Raw genomic sequence first — 15487 nt, forward strand, 5'->3', positions numbered from 1 at the left:
GTTTAGCTACCAATACAAGTTAATGCAAAATGTGTTTTTTTCTATATATCAATTTGATCTAACATGTCTCACAATTTACAAACATCAAGCTATTTTCAGCTTTTCAAAAACAGAACAAACATGTTTCATGCATTCAATAAAAGTTAAATATAAACATTCACAAATATGAGGAAATCTGGTCATAAAACATTTGCTGAACTTGTAGTGGAAGATGTACAGAAACTGGCCCCACTGAAAGCGAATAAGGGATTGTGGGAGGGTCAATTTGAAAGGTCAAACACGCTGTTACAAAACTAATAAAATGTCAAACTTTATCATAAGCAATATGTCAATACTGTTCACGTTTAATATAAGCACATTCATAAGTGTTAAAAAAATTTGCAAAACAGACATCTTTGTTTTTATTTTTAGCTGGATATTTTCGGAGAAAACCCGAGGTAATGTCATAGCCAGTTCGTTGTGTCGTCCGCCGTCCGTGTCGTGCTTAAACCTTAACATTGGCTCTAAAATCAAAGTGCTTCCAACTACAACTTTCAAACTTCATATGTAGATGCACATTGATGAGTTCTACACACCACACCCATTTTGGGGTCACTAGGTCAATGGTCAAGTCACTGTGACCTCTCAAATAAATTATGTCAAGCTTTCATTTATTCAAAACTGCACCCGTAGCCGAGCATGGCACCCTTTATGTGGTGCTCTAGTTTAAGCAAATTGTATTGCTCTGTTGTATTAACCATAAAGGCATTTGCACTTCTTGACTATTGTTAGCATATGGCAACACTCCCTTTTTTTTCATTGACTGATTTCAAATTACAAGGTACTATTTTTTCTTCAGATAATGTTAAACAAAATTAAACAAATTTTAAGTAGGTGTTCTTAATAAAAAGCATTTCATATAACAATGTGTTTCTATTACCTTAAGTATATTTTTCTCTTCAGAAGTTGTTACTGTGCATTATTTTAACAGTTTAATACATATTTTAGCATTGAAACAAGAAATGTTTTTTATAACAATAGTTTGTACAAATTAATGTTAACAGTGAGTTTATCTAATAAAAATGGCAACAATACATGGATACATTACATTTAAAATACAATTGTTTTACAGTTGCTCTATGTATAAATGGCAAAATATACACTTGATACAGTGATCAAGATATCTTGATTAAGTTGCTCACTGATTAAAGAGGATACAATCTTGTCGTCGTTATGTACATATACAAATATAAAGCATAATAAACTATTATGTCCGAAAACAAATTTTAACACTTATGACCATGTTAGTATATGATAAAACAACACAACTTAACAATATTTTGCCATTTTTCATAAAACTGTAAAACAAATTTAATATTTATTTTTTAATTCACAGTTTCATTTAAAGCTTTTCAACAAGAGTCATACTCTACTCATTTAACAAACACTATCCATTGAAATCAACAAAGTACTAGTAGTAAATACAGAATCGATTATTTCAGGTAGATTAAATAATTTTGCCCAGAATTTATTTATATTCCCATGAAATACATAGTATGCTACTAAAAAAGATTCATGATAGAATACCGACCCGAATGAGCCAATTGACTAGTATTGTTTTCATAAGGTTGATTGACAAAAATCTGAAGCGTAAACATTTTACACCTTTCTGAACAAATACTTTTCATTAGCTAATCTATATTAACGGGTTAAAAACAGACAACTGAAACATGTCTTATAACATGAAAACACTCCAATGTTTTTTTCAATCTTGTTCAAGTTACCAGCATCATTTAAACAGCTTTGGCAATCTTAACAAATCTTTGATAACATTGTATTTCCCATTTATTTACCATCATGAGGATCAACATCTGTAGTGAAAGTTTCATAATACAGGCAAAGACATTGAATTGACATGCAATATGTGTGCTTTTAAAAATACTTTAAATGCTTTGCTAAACCAGGGACCTATACAAACAACTTGGTAGGTCACATAAAAAATAAAACGTAAACTATTGTTTTTCGTTGAATACAACTTGGCTGGTCACATACACAATAGAGAATAAACTATTGTTTGTCTTTGAATACAACTTGGCTGGTGACATACAAAATGTGGCTGTTGACATGACTTTCTGGCTTTCCACTTGAATTGTTGTGATGTGTCATTCTGCCATTTCAATCTGAACAAGGTCATTCATTTCCATCCGTCATAATATTCAAAGAGTCAGAGTAAGTGCTGACCAAACCAGGCGGTATGCAGAGACTAGCAGAACTAAATCAGTATTTATCTCTGAGCTTCTTAGGTTTGACTGCGGTCAATATGGTAACAACTGCTGCAACAGTCTGTGTTTCTGATCGGATGGTTTGATTTCGTCAAAAGGCATCTGAAAAAAATACTTGTTACTGTAAATGTCAGTTTTTCATTTTATCTTTGATACCAATGGAAAAAAAGAACACGCGGAGCACTTGGTATTTCAGAATGATACAACTAATCTGATTTGAATCCATCGAGAAAATAATTGTCCTGAGACTACTTATAAAATAATAATTAATAATAAGTGATTAAATTAAAGTGTATTCTTTTTATTACCAAACCATTTGGATTGTGATTTGATGAATATACATTTTGCCGTCGGAATCAAACTTTTTGTTTTGAAGTAGTGAAAGGGTTTGCCACCATTCACCTACATTTTGCTTTTGTCTCAAAATTCCACATATGTCAAAGAAAACGAAATCAAAATACACAAGTAGGCAAGTTCACAGTATGGTTTGGAAAATATGTTAAGTTTAATCACACTAGAAACAATACTTTTCGAGTTAAGACTATGCATAAAAATCCAACAGCAGGATGCACGTATGGAGGGACAAAGGTAAATCTACATTCACCCACACATCTATGAACTTGGGGGCGTAAAAAAAACATGCACATGACTTGAACACTCACCTGAGGTTAGCTCTGCATTTTGTTCACAGACTGAGGTCGTCCTTCACCATGGAGATTCCAGAATATCAAGATGATGACTGCTTCTGGTGCAAATGCTTCAAGAACAAACTCAACGCCTTGCTATCCGGGTTTCTGCAATTAAGTATGTCATGTATAAATTAAGACAACATTTTTTAAGACTTTATAAGCATTTCATTACCCTGGCAACACACTTGATACTCTCTCAAAAAGCCATTCATTAACTTAATAACAAACAAACTAGAGCTTTGTCACAGACATGAAGAGGGGATGAAAGGTACTTGAAATGGGAAAACCTTGCTAAATGTGTAAAACGCACCCGTGACCCCTTGACCTAGTTTATGGCCCGGAATGGCCCATGTTCGAACATGGCCTAAAGGTCATCTAGATTAAGTTTTCGACCAAGTTTGTTGAGAAGGGGATGATAAGTACTTGAAAAAGAGAGCGGACACCATACTGAATGTGTAAAACGCATTAAGTGACCCCTTGACCTAGTTTGTTTTCCCCAGAATGGCCAGTGTTCAATCATGGCCTAGATATCATCTATATTAAACTTCTGACCAAGTTTGATGAAGATCGGAAGTAAACTTCGTCAATAAGAGACAGAGAGCAGACACCATGCTCAATGCATTAAATGCACTAAGTGACCCCGTGACCTAGGTTTTGGCCCAGCATGGCCCATGTTCAAACTAGGTCTAGAGATCATCTAGATAAAACGTCAACCTAAGTTTGGTGAAGATTGGATGAAAATTACTTGAATTAAAGAGCTGACAACATGCTGAATGTTTAAAACGCACTAAGTGGCACCGCGACCTATGTTTTGACCCAGCATGACCCATATTTAAACACTTAATACGGACCGACCGAAAGACAGACAGACAGACCGACAGACAAGTTCACTCCTATATACCGCCCCCCTAAACTAAAAGCTACGAACATCACTGATCCCTCTTCGTAATTCAATGTTAGTTTAAAAACCATACATACAGTTAATATGGAACCTGATTTTGTCAAGATTTAAAGAGTCAAATATGTTGGTACCTGCTCATAAATTGTTTCATTTTATTGTTGTTGTGGTTTTGAGTTTTAATGTAACTAAAGATGTTAAATTTAAAATGCAAATTTGAGGGTTTAGCTTGCAAGTTTTGCATTTTCTTCACATTTCTATATTAGATACAGTTGTTTGTGGCTGAACCCTTAAACTTAGATTAGATAAAGTGGTCAATTTATTGAAGAGCAGAAACCCAGTTTGTATTGGGTTTTACCTATTGGGTATTTGTGAAAGCTTTATTGCATCAAACGGTTTAGGCTATTACGACTGGGTCTCCTGAATGCTTTGTCACAGTGAACACGTTTGCAACGGCAAGGTGACTTACCTATTGAGATGCAGAGTTTGATAATGTGAACATCGCTCACTGGGCTTGAACTTATGAGTATAAGACCTCTGTGAACAGATAGAAAGACCTTAGGGCATCCCAGGAATGTGTCCCTGTAAACAAAATTATTTAATGCATTCTGAAATGGCATCAGTTATATAAGAAGTCAATCAATGTTGTTTGAGTAAACAAATATTTAAGAAATAAATTATGTTTGAAGGATCTTGATACAAATGGGATATACATTAAACACTTGATACAAACATAGCCTTCTATATATTGTACACTTGATATAAACATTTTGTGTCCCTCAGGAACCAATATTTATTAAATTACATGCAACACTAAAAGGTGGGTCGGACATTAGGATGAAAGTAAGGACGGGGAGAATTACAAACAAGGACACATGTGTACGCCCCCCCAACTGAGCCCTTTCAAGGCAATACAAATGGCGGCTATTATAAATATTTAACACTTAAATAAATGATTTGTTTAAGTTAGCAGCCAGGATAGAGTTTTATCAATATTTAACACAAACTGTTTAAATTAAAATTTGGAGTTAATCACTGCACATTATAAATGGTTAATTACATGTACATTACCAACCTACCTCATTGACAAGGTAATCTTGGCCGCTGGCCAAGAAAGTATGGAGCCCCAGGTTCAGAGTGGCTCCACCCTGCAGGTAGGACTAGTTGAGCATTTGCCCCAAGGTCCTGGGCCAGGAAGTGTCACTGGGCGTCTGGGCCCAGCTGACCAGACAGCCTGTTGTTCAGCTAGGTACCGATCTATGATTGCATGGGTTCCTGTAGGAACAGGCTATTAAAACAAAATCCAAGAATTTAAATAAATATTGAAAATACATGAAGAAAATAATTTTAAAATGAGCTGAAGGCTTTTACGTAATTATTTTACTAAAATTAAATATAATTTAAAAATTATATTAAAGCAGATTTGTATGCAAGGATTAACTTTTGGTTCAGGGGCTGAATGTCGGTCGAAAATATACAAAACTTAATGCCCTGACCTTCTATGATTAAAATTGATATCAGATCAAGTGCTATTTGCATTGTATTTACTAAGTGTGATCAGTGTAAAAGCACATTATTCCCATTTGATGCTAGGAACTTTTCAGGCACATAAAATACTGATGTTAAGTGTAGTATATAAGCCTCATTCTGGGAAAATAGGGCTAAATGAATGTGCAGTCTGCACAGGCTAATCTGGGATGACACTTTAATAGGACTTAATGTATGTGCAGTCTGCACAGGATAATCTTAGATGACACTTTAATAGGTTTTTATGTATGTGCAGTCTGCACAGGCTAATCTGGGATGACACTTTAATAGGGCTTAATGTATGTACAGTCTGCACAGGCTAATCTGGGATGACACTTTAATAGGGCTAAATGTATGTGCAGTCTGCACAGGCTAATCTGGGATGACACTTTAATAGGGCTTAATGTATGTGCAGTCTGCATAGGCTAATCTGGGATGACACTTTAATAGGACTTTATGTATGTACAGTCTGCACAGGCTAATCTGGGATGACCCTTTAATAGGACTTAATGTATGTGCAGTCTGCACAGGCTAATCTGGGATGACACTTTAATAGGACTCAATGTAGGTGCAGTCTGCATAGGCTAATCTGGGATGACACTTTAATAGGGCTTAATGTATGTGCAGTCTGCACAGGCTAATCTGGGATGACACTTTAATAGGGCTTAATGTATGTGCAGTCTGCATAGGCTAATCTGGGATGACAATTTAAGCACATACATGAAGCCCCATATCCCAGAACACCGCTAAGATACTACTTATTGTTCTTGTTGTTGCTGCTGCTGCCACTGGGCCATAGACAGAGATGGTGTGAGTCCCGACGCCGAAGTCGCCACCCCAAACCCAAGAATTGCCGACAACAACTGTTGTTGAATGGCGTCAATCGCATACTGCTCTCCAGGCCTAAGGTTCACATTTTTCGAGAACAACATATCGTGGTCAGTCACATTAACGGACGTGTCAGGCAACGCCTGCTCTACCTGTTGAATCAGATCGTTTCAGTTCGAGCAACTTGTCCGGCCTAATTTGTCGACGCAATCATCCAATTGTTGCTAAGCGACATCGATGCCGAGACGGAAGTCGAACTCACCAAGGCTCTGCTGTTGGAAGTGTTGATGTAGCCAACATGGGAGAAGATATTGATAGGAGGCTTGGTAGTCTGACGCAAGACGTCTTCGTGCTGAATTTCTTAAGCAATTGTAGTATTTGTGCAAGAAGGGGGTTGTCATCGACTTTCACTTCAATGACGTTAGTCATGTTTGCTAGTAAAGTTCACTGAAAAGGAAATGGAAAGTAAACTAAAACCGGATTGTTTAGTGACACATGAATAAGCCTTGCAACACCTTACTTTACAGACCTGTTTTTTAAATGCCAAACATCGTGCCTTTAATTGATATTTAGAATATTGCAATTAATTTTTCACCAATTAGAACTCAGAATAACGTAGTATCAATGTTTTACATGCACCAACTTGATATTGGAATTTTTGGGTTTGTAGCAAGGTGTTATATTTATTTTTTGTAAATCAAAAACAGGCATTACTTGAGCAATTAAGAATGTGAGACTGCACACCTTTAATTGTGTGACTATAGAACTTTAAATGTGAGGCTACATAATTTTAAATGTGATACTCAGCAGCTTAAAATGTGAGACAACACAACTATAAATGTTACAGTCTACATATTTAAGTGTGAGTCTGCACACCTTTAAATGTGAAAGTTTATGACTTATACCTGAGACATAACAACTTTAAATGTGAGACAATACAACTGCATGGCATTTAATAAGAAACAATAGATGTGAGTTCAAAATAGTAATGAAACTTAGTTAAATAAGCAAACTGGAGCTGTGTCACAGACGTGACAAATACCCCCACATAACGCATTGAAACATAATATTTTGCATGTCGTCTTCACAAAAAACAGCGGACACCATGCTCAATTTTTAAAACGCACTAAGTGACCTCTTGACCTAGTTTTTGACCCAGAAAAGCCCATGTTCTAACTTGGCCTTAAGATCATCTCCATAAAACTTCTGACCAAGTTTGGTGAAGATCGGATGTAAACTAATTGAATTAGAGAGCGGACACCATGCTGAATGTTAAAAAATGCACAGAGTGACCTGGTGACCTAGTTTTAGGCCCGGAATGGCCCATGTTCCAACTTGTCCAAGAGATCATTTAGATAAATATTGTGACCAAGTTTGGTGAGGATTGGATGAAAACTACTTCAATTAGAGAGCGGACAACATGGTGAGGTTTAAAACGCACTATGATACCCCATGACCTAGTTTTTGACCCAGCATGACCCATATTCCAACTTGACCTAAACATCATCTAGATACAACTTCTGACCAATTTTGGTGAAGATGTGATGAAAACTACTTGAATTAGAGAGCAGACAACATTGTGATCTTTAAAACGCACTAAGTGACCCCATGACCTTGTTTTTGACCCGGCATGACCCATATTCAACCTTGACCTAGACATTATCAAGATACAACTTCTGACAAATTTTGGTAAAGATTGGATAAAAACTACTTGAATTAGACAGCCGATAACATGGTGAGGTTTAAAACACACTAAGTGACCCCGTGACCTAGTTTTTGATCCAGCATAGCCCATTTTTGAACTTGACCTACACATCATCTAGTTACAACTTCTGACCAAGTGTGGTGAAGATCGGATTTAAACTATTTGAAATAGAGAGCCGACACCATGCTCAATGTGTAAAACTTACGAAGTGACCCTGTGACCTATTGGTTGATCTGGCATGGCCCATGTTCGAACTTGGCATTCAGATCATCTATATAAAACTTCTGACCAAGTTTGGTGAAGACCGGATGAAAACTACTTGAATAAGAAAGAGTACACCATGCTGAATGTTAAAAAACGCACTAAGTGACCCGGTGATCTAGTTTTTGACCCAGCAAGGCCCATGTTCGAACCTGGCCTTAAGATTATCTAGATACATCTTCTGACCAAGTTTGGTGAAGATCGGATGAAAACTATTTGAAATAGAGAGCGGACAACATGCTGAATGTTTAAAACGCACTAAGTGACCCCGTGACCTAGTTTTTGACCCGGCAAGGCCCATGTTCAAACTTGGCCTAGACATCATGTACATACAACTTCTAACCAAGTTTGGTGAAGATTGGATGAAAACTACTTGAATTAGAGAGCGGACACTTAATACGGACCGACAGACAGACCGACAGACCGCCTGACCGACAGACCGCCTGACCGACAAGTTCACTCCTATATACCCCCCTAAACTACGTTTGTGGGGGTATATTTAAGCCAGTTATTTTGGTTAAAAAACTTTAAAATGTGCTATAACTAGGGGCTAGCTCTGTGCAGAGTTTATTTTAACCATTTTTGGATTGGGACACTTCGTAAAAAATCATAGTGTTTTGAATTTAATTGGGAGAATGGTTGTAGTTATTGCTAAACATAATTTAAAAATTGAGAATAAGTTCTATCAAGATAAATTGCACTAAGGTTCAACTTATAGAGCTGCATAAGGAAACAAACTCAATTTGTAACCTATTAAAACATTGTTTGGGGTCAAATCTTGAATTGAGAACTTTAGTCAGTGATTATGGAAAAAATAAACTGTTTAAGATTAGGAATGGGACTCAATTTTGGCCCCAATTTCGACAAATGAATAACACTGTATGATCTCACCTGAATCTCAAGAAGCTGAGCTGATATGCTGGCCTCGCTGATATTGCCAAAGGCTGAATTTGAGTTCTGATTAACTCAATGTTGCAACCTATCAAAACATTCTTTTTCTTCCGGGAAACCATGAATTGAGAACTTTAGCCAGCAATCATGGATATAGACTTTATGAGATAAGAATGGGGCTGAATTTCGGCCCCAAAATTTCAACAAAATAATTAACACTGTAAGGTCTCACCTGAAGTCCAAGAAGCTGAGATGACATGCTAGCCTTGCTGATATTGCTAAGAGACGAGTTTGAGTTCTGCTTTCTTCAGGTTGCGAGTCGAAGGGCGTACTGGACCACACAACAAAACTGCTGTTATTTTCCAAAGCCTTCTCTTGCATCAATTTAATGCGAGGCCTTTTGGGCTTGGAGTGCTATGTGCTCATAACAAAACCAGACGTGTTCACTTTAAGAACCTTGTTCACAATAGTGGGCGTAATTTGCGGCTGTGGCACACCCCATGGATGTATGGATCTCTTAGTGTTTACAACAAAGTCTTTACTGCCTGTCTGTGTCAGCATGGATGTATTGTGCTCTGGGTGTTTACAACCAAGTCTTTACTGCCTTTCTGTGTCAGCATGGATGTATCGTGCTCTGAGTTCACAGCAAAGTCACTACTGCCTTTCTGTGTCAACAAGGATGTATTGTGCTCTGTGTTCACAACCAAGTCATAACTGCCTTTCTGTGTCAGCATGGATGTATTGTGCTCTGTGTTTACAGCCAAGTCATTATTGCCTTTCTGTGTCAGCATGAATGTATTGTGCTCTGTGTTTACAGCCAAGTCATAACTACCTTTCTGTGTCAGCATGGATGTATTGTGCTCTGTGTTTACAGCCAAGTCATTACTGCCTTTCTGTGTCAGCATGGATGTATTAAGCTCTGTGTTCACAGCCAAGTCATTACTGCCTTTCTGTGTCAGCATGGGTGTAATGTGTTCTGTGTTCACAGCCAAGTCATTACTGCCTTTCTGTGTCAGCATGGGTGTATTGTGTTCTGTGTTTACAGCCAAGTCATTACTGCCTTTCTGTGTCAGCATGGATATATCTTGCTCCTGGTGTTCACAACCAAGTCATTACTGCCTTTCTGTGTCAGCATGGATGTATTGTGTTTTGGGTGTTCACAGCATAGTCATTACTGCCTTTCTGTGTCAGCATGGATATATCTTGCTCTGGGTGTTCACTGCATAGTCATTACTGCCTTTCTGTGTCAGCATGGATATATCTTGCTCTGGGTGTTCACAGCATAGTCATTACTGCCTTTTTGTGTCAGCATGGATATATCGTGCTCTGGGTGTTCACAGCATAGTCATGACTGCCTTTCTGTTTCAGCATGGATGTATTGTGCTCTGTGTTCACAGCCAAGTCATTACTGCCTTTCTGTGTCAGCATGGGTGTATCGTGTTCTGTGTTCACAGCCAAGTCATTACTGCCTTTCTGTGTCAGCATGGATGTATTGTGCTCTGGGTGTTCCCAACCAAGTCATTACTGCCTTTCTGTGTCAGCATGGATGTATTGTGCTCTGGGTGTTCACAGCATAGTCATTACTGCCTTTCTGTAACAGCATGGATATATCTTGCTCTGGGTGTTCACAACCAAGTCATTACTTATTTTCTGTGTCAGCATGGATGTATCGTGCTCTGGGTGTTCACAATCACGTCATTACTTCCTTTCTGTGTCAGCATGGATGTATTGTGCTCTGGGTTTTCAAAACCAAGTTATTACTGCCTTTCTGTGTCAGCATAGATGTATCGCGCTCTTGGTGTTCACAACCAAGTCATTTTTGCCTTTTTTTGTCAGTAACATTGCCAAAAGTCTGTTCTATTATGATATTTTGGCCGCTGAGAGGACAATCTGGGGCAGTCCGTAACCCTACTGTTGTCCAAACTATCAACAGCAGACGTATGCCACTAGGAAAGCTCACCCTTTTATTGTTCCTTGATTCTCTCCTGTTCAATTTCTGTTTGTCCCATACAGATTGGAACAAGTGATTGAACTTTTTATTCTTCATGATATTTGTTGTGATATCCAACAGCAACAACTGACTGTTAGCGTTACCATAACTACTGCTATAACTTTTCGTGTCTGTAACACTCGTCCCTTTCAGGCCCACGCGGAACTCTAGCTTAACAAAACTACCCAGGCTTATGTTTGGAAAACGTGACGTGGGCATTGCGTTTGTCAGAACAGAATCACCCTAAGAATCTCCTGCAGAACAGAGTTGTTCAACGATGCTGACTTTTTGAGGCAGGAGGTCAAGGGGGAGGAGTTAGAAGTCAATGGAGGGGGAGGGTCAATCTGGACTGGGGCTTCTGCAGGCAGGACTGGTGTGGTTGCTGGGCCAACTCGATATCAATGCTGGTGCTCTGCTGAAAACAACAACAACACAGTGGGTGATAGGAACTTGTAACAAAGTATATTACAATCTATAACAAACTATGCCTCTTGACTGGCTGTGAAGGTTTTCGAAAACATGAATTTCTAATCTGGCATTTTATTGGTTCCTTGTCCTTAATAGCATAAACATAAATACAATTAAGTCATTTTGTATTAAAACAAGCAAAGTGTTGGCTAATGCTATACTTATCTGTAAATTTATATCTATAATCTTTACTCCATTTTCAGAGATGTATTTTCATAAGCCAATATGCGGATCACTAATGTTAGAAAGTGTCCTCCCAGATTAGCATGTGAAATTCACATAAGCTAAGGGAGTGTACTTTCTGACTAGACTGGATTTTCATAAAGAGGATAATTTGTTCAATGAAAAATACCTTTAAGAGGAAAGTGTTGTCCGTGAATAGCCTGTGCGAACTGCACAGGCTAATCTGTGACAACAATTTAAGCACATGCATTAGGCCCCATTTTTCCACATCACAGCTTATTTATCTATTAGCCAATTTTTTGCTGCATAACACAAAGAAGGAAAACCATCTGGTTAAAAATTTAATATTTTTTTATTGTACTTATTCTATGAATCACATTACTTTTAAAATGCCATTAGATATGTTTTATTGTTATTATATGTTTCAATAAATGGGAGGCAACAATATTAATATTTAATAATAATATTAATGTCTCACCAACGTTGCAAAAAAACACACACACATATTATTTTACCTTGCCTTTACTGATCTTTGATGGTTAAAATCTGTTTAAATTTACACTAGAAAACAGTTTTAAAGTCAATTTACATGTAAGTTTTAAGACATTATAAAAATAAATAAAACATTAAACAACTTAAGGGCAACAACTCACTGCTGGTGCAGATCTACAGTTCTCTCCCTAGTTAGTTTCAGCTAAAATGTCCTTCATGTTGCAATACGACGACTTGAAAGGCTGTGTCACCCTCACATCGCTGGACTTTGATTTGGCTGAGCCTTTCACTACTCCTTTGTCTTCTGTGCTTAGCAGTTGCTGTAACATTGAGAAAACCAATATGAAGTCTTTTGAACTAGTAAATTAGTAATACACCAGCAATTTTTTTGCCAAATTGGAAAAAGTATTTGTACCACACCAATGAGGAAAATTGGCGTAATAATATCAAACATCGGGAAAATTCTATCTTTTAATTTGGGAATTATAGGTCTTTTTAATTGCATGGAACTTAATTGCACAAATCCAATCAAAATATATTTGTTGACATGCGTTTTTGTTGAAATATTCAGTTTCAGTGCTCATTTTATTAGTCCACTTGCATATACCGGTAAGGAAGTGCCTATTATGTATACTTTATTAAGATGGAAAGAAAAGGCTTTTTTTTTCCACATACCCCTTGGAGTAAAAATTACTGTGAAACCATTATTATTCGTCAGATATTAATTTTTGTCTTTTTCGTCCTTTGACTGATGGACGAATTCAAGATCCTAACGAACAATCATTTTCCATATTTGAAACAAATAAGACTGAATTACCGTAGGCATGAGGCATTTAAATCCAGCGTTATCCACGCATATACACAGGGCTCGAAATTAACACTCGCACACTCGCAAAATGCGAGAAAAAAAGATTGCAAGGTAAGTTATAAGCCACTAGTATTTTTTGCAAGTAAAGAAATAGTGAAAAAACGAGTTATATTGCTAAATGCGTTCGACGGTGTGAACGCTACACTGTACGTCAATTTTTTGAACGTCCGAATACCCATATGCGGAAGCGCGCACCTTGTTTGTAGACTGGTATACTTATAGTACAGATACCCGGATGGTATTGATAAAAAGAACATGAAACAGTCGACCATTCACACTAAATTTAAATCCAGTTTTGACACAAAGGGGTGTACATCACCCAGTGTACTGACAACTGACATTTCCTGTAAGACGCGAATGCAAAAAGGCTGTATCGAATGCGTCGACTTCGTTTAGGTATAATAGTGTTCATTAGCGCTTATTGTTAACAACTATATTACCAATTGTGTGTATTGTGTTTTTCAGGGGTGTTGCAGATTATACCAACAACAAGCGGTGAATCCGGATTAAAGACAATACTATTAAATGCAATTAAAATATGACTATGTGTGATCAACACCAGACTGAAATATATTCTGCGCTTTTATTACAAATTAATAAAGAACATATTGATTTGTGTTTGGTTGTTTGGTTTTAACTGGATCTACTATTTTTGTACATTTACATAAAAACCCGTACCTTCGTTGTTTAAAACACTCGTTAACGGTTATTCAGTCCCACTTATCCGCTAATCATAACAAAGACCGTGTCAATGACATAAAATAATAAGGGACAGTTACTATCACCTGAAATAACAGACTTGTTAATTGGCATATGTCAAACAAGGCCCACCTCCTGCAAGTGACTTCCAAGTGTCACCCCTCTTTCCCCAGCACAAATTTTTTGAAACCGCGTATTACATTTATTACAAACATTACAAACAAATCGGACGCTTTTTTTTCAAAACCAGAAATGGACGAATTTAAGTGCTGACGAAATAGTCATTTTTTTAAAAAGGACGAAATTTCGTGCTGACGAAAATAAATGGTTTCACAGTAAGCAAATCAGGGAGGACACTTTGGATTATTATAAAGAAGATACTTCTTTCCAGCAAAACCACATTAAAGAGCAAATTGATGTCCCTCATTAGCCTGTACTGACTGCACAGGCTAATATGTGACAACAAGTTAAGCACATGCATTAAGCCCCATTTCCCCACAGCACAGTTTATTTATCTTTATAGCATGATTTTTTCTAATTGTACTCATTATATTAATCTCTTTACTTTTATAATGCCTTTACAGATGTTTTACTGTTAATATATTTTTCAATAAACGGGAGGAAATAATCAAATATTAATGTCTTTGCAAAGTTGCAAAAAACACACACACAATATTTTACCATGCCTTTACAGATATTTGATTGTTAAAATCTGTTAAAATTCACACTAGAAAACAGTTCCAAAGTAAATCAACATGTAATAAAGTTGTTAGACATATTTAAACAAACAACTTAAAGAGCTACAACTCACTGCTGATACAGATCTTCAATTCTCTCCCTTGTTAGTGTCATTGATTAAACAGCAACCTAAAGGCAAACCCCACTGCTGGTGCAGATTTTTAATTATCTTCCTTGTTAGTGTCGGCTAAAATAATTAAAAAGCAACTTAAGAGGAAGAACTCACTGCTGGTGCAGATCTACAGTTATCTCCCATGTTAGTGACAGCTAAAATGATGTAATATACGGATATGGATAGGCCGTGTCCCCGCACATTGCTGGACTTTGATACCGCTGAGCCTTTCATTAAACAGTCTTCAGCTGTGCTCAGCAATTGCTGTAACATTAAGGGGACCAATATGAAATATTTTGGCCCAGTCAGTATTTTGAACTTGTACATGTAAGTTAGTAATACACCAGCTTTTTTTGTAAAAAAAGCATCTGTACCACACAAATAAGGAAAATTTGCATCATAATAAATACTATTGGGAAAATTCCTAGCATAAAATCTTCAAATGAGAATGATGGGTCTTTTTAATTGCACGGAACTTAATTGTTAAAAGCCATCAAAATATTATTTTACATGCGTTTTTGTGGCAATGTTAAGTGTCAGTGCTCATTTTATTATTCTACTTGCAAATACAGAAGTGTCTATTATGAGTGCTTTTAAAAAAATAGGGAAATACATGGCTGTTCATATACACCTGGGAGTAAAATTATGTAACAGACTACTTGCCCTTAATGACTACCTGCTGACAAAACTAGTTCGTTCGTACTTTGATGACGCCCAAACATAGAAAATTTCACATTTACCAATACCAAGACACGATCTTTTTTTGAAAGTAAATTGCAACATTAACTTTGTTTGATATGTTTAGGGAAAAATTAAAGTTTCAGAACAAATATACCCAAAAGTCCACAAACACAAATCAAATCACAGGACTTGTTTT

At 36.9% G+C, this 15487-nt stretch overlaps 2 long non-coding RNA genes across 5 annotated transcripts; both read right to left on the reverse strand.

Annotated features, from left to right (window-relative positions):
• Position 1: 1 nt before the first annotated feature.
• Positions 2-10763, reverse strand: LOC127876837 (uncharacterized). Of its 3 annotated transcripts, XR_008048102.1 has the most exons (7): positions 9893-10763; positions 9293-9778; positions 6134-6650; positions 4928-5136; positions 4318-4430; positions 2924-3055; positions 2-2363 (listed from the first exon to the last, which is right to left on the reverse strand). It is a non-coding gene; the product is annotated as an uncharacterized LOC127876837 (long non-coding RNA). The 3 variants fall into 3 exon arrangements; XR_008048103.1 differs by having other exon boundaries at positions 9293-10763; XR_008048101.1 differs by lacking the exons at positions 6134-6650; positions 9293-9778; positions 9893-10763 and having other exon boundaries at positions 4928-5890.
• Positions 10764-10771: 8 nt separating this feature from the next.
• LOC127876866 (uncharacterized) lies at positions 10772-14923 on the reverse strand. 2 transcript variants are annotated; one of them, XR_008048120.1, is made up of 3 exons: positions 14725-14923; positions 12355-12513; positions 10772-11465 (listed from the first exon to the last, which is right to left on the reverse strand). It is a non-coding gene; the product is annotated as an uncharacterized LOC127876866 (long non-coding RNA). The 2 variants fall into 2 exon arrangements; XR_008048121.1 differs by lacking the exon at positions 14725-14923 and adding an exon at positions 14572-14676.
• Positions 14924-15487: the final 564 nt, after the last annotated feature.

Source organism: Dreissena polymorpha, chromosome 1, assembly GCF_020536995.1.
Source record: "Dreissena polymorpha isolate Duluth1 chromosome 1, UMN_Dpol_1.0, whole genome shotgun sequence".
NCBI lineage: Eukaryota > Metazoa > Mollusca > Bivalvia > Myida > Dreissenidae > Dreissena > Dreissena polymorpha.